General features: G+C 34.3%; 1 long non-coding RNA gene across 1 annotated transcript; it reads left to right on the top strand.

The window, feature by feature from the left end:
- The first annotated feature begins 297 nt into the window (after nucleotides 1–297).
- Nucleotides 298–1,794, top strand: LOC135841662 (uncharacterized). The gene is made up of 3 exons (XR_010557967.1): nucleotides 298–587; nucleotides 952–1,132; nucleotides 1,301–1,794. It is a non-coding gene; the product is annotated as an uncharacterized LOC135841662 (long non-coding RNA).
- The last annotated feature ends 408 nt before the right edge of the window (nucleotides 1,795–2,202 follow it).

Below are 2,202 nucleotides of genomic sequence, written 5' to 3'. Positions count from 1 at the left end.
ATAAATTTTTTTCTACAGTGCGAATAATTTTCAAACTTACTCCATCTTGAATAGAGAATTTAGCGTAGATTATTGTCCTGGCCTCAAACTCCAATGTCCTCACTCAAAATTTCGAGTAGGTAATTTTCATAAAAACAGAAAAAGTCAGTGCATCATAGACCGCCGCGGGGATATCAGTAGTGCCCTTATATCAATAGCTGAAGCGGGGTAGTGAAATGCTTTATCAGGATTCAAGAACCATGACACACACATGTTTGTCGTTATTTTTTACCACATGACATAAGCGATCTATTTTGATTCTGTGAATGGCCTAAGCGCGTAACTTTAGCGTAGTAAGTCTAATTGTAAGTACATACGTGTAGTATGGGAGTTGGTCTACTTGTGTTTTGTAAATACGCAACTAACTATAGTAGTTTAGACATAAAGTTCAAAGTTGCATCATATTCAAAGTATTTTTCGTCCTGCCTGACTGCCTGTTGTGCGATTACACCTGTGAATTTCCTGGATAAGTATTTCGTTATATTATATTAGAGTTAGAGAATATTACTGTTAGTTCAATCAAGTTCTTCAGATTGTGATCCAGTAAAGTAAGTGTTTTCAATCAATTTACTAAAGACACAGTTTAAATGTCAATGACCATCTTCTTCTATATACATTAGGAAAGCTTTTGGAGCAATTTAAAGCTCAAAAAAGCTCAATAATTATTAAAAATTTATCACTTGGTAACACTGTAGCAAAAAACTTCATGGCAAATGCTTAGCTCAAATAAGAAATTCATCACATTATCGCTTCGTTCCTGCAGAAATGTTACCTATCAACATTCACGCTTATGATCAATCTTTTTTTCTAAATACCTAGTTTGTTTTTTTCCATCAAAACATCGATATCGACGATATCTACCTACGTCAGAATAATTAGGTAAACTAAATCTTTGCTGTTTTCTTTTCACAGATCAAATACCTACCAATAGTATCGATCAGCAATCGCTTAAGAATGGGAGTCATCGAAGTACTATGTGAATTAGGAACCACAGCACTATGTGGATTGGGAACCACAGTACTATGTGGATTGGGCGCCATAAATGCAGTACTATTAAGATTCGTGAATTACGGCCACCTCTTGGAATCTCCCTGTAAGTACAATAGTAGGTACATACAAACACATTAGGTACCAATAAACTAGATACTTACTTCCTAGGGCTTTTGATTGCATGCAAAATGTATGTAAAATCAAAGTTTCTAGGTACCTATATCTAATATCATGTAGTATTAATTAACAGTACTGTAATATCCTATTACAGATACACTCACCTACAAGCAGATGAATCCAGATGACGGAACAGAAGAAACAATTACAGAAACCGGCCATATATCGCACGTACTAATTGTACTGCTTACGCCTATACTGTTCATACTTGTACTAGACCTAGCACGGCGAATACGGCGATACTTCAACTACCCTGCACTAGGCATACTCCTATGTGCACTGGTCCCATCATATATATACTATGGGCCAATTTTACGAATCTCGTTCAATTTCTGATCTAACAATAAGTTTAACTCATTGTTTTTGTTTTTGACGAGTTACCTAATAAACTCAGTTCAACATCTTGACTGAGAATTGTACAATCAACCCTTCGTCAACCTTTTTTACAACTAAAAGTAACCGTAATCAACCTCTTGATCGTCATTGTTGTTTTTATCTTGAGATTTCGTTTTTCCTTATTTTTACCATTTTTTTTTCTTTTCTGGACACAACCTTCATGTGATACAAATAAAAAGTATGAAACGTTAACCCACTTCGTCTACCTATTTCAGTTACGAAAAAATAGATACCTACAATACTTAGATGAAAAAATTAAAACAAAAGTCATGATTGAATTTATTATCTGCGAATCAACATCCAACAATATTAGAAACTCAAGAAAGTAAGAAATGGTCTCATACGTAGGTATCACCAAAATCCAAATCAGTATTAAAATCCAAGAGAATTCAAAACATACCTACATGCATCAGTCATCACTTCGTTGATCAAATATGCCCAATGATTGTAATCACGCATATGCCCTACTGGTGCATATTGTAAGAACTACTCATATTTGATCAGCTCAAATTTTCAAATTCAAATTTATTAATTGCAGTTGACAGCTTTCACTGTATTTACAATGCCAATGCAACAACACTATGCGCATAAAATAACATA

This window comes from Planococcus citri, chromosome 3 (assembly GCF_950023065.1).
Source record: "Planococcus citri chromosome 3, ihPlaCitr1.1, whole genome shotgun sequence".
NCBI lineage: Eukaryota > Metazoa > Arthropoda > Insecta > Hemiptera > Pseudococcidae > Planococcus > Planococcus citri.
This window is presented reverse-complemented; position numbering and strand designations above follow the sequence as displayed.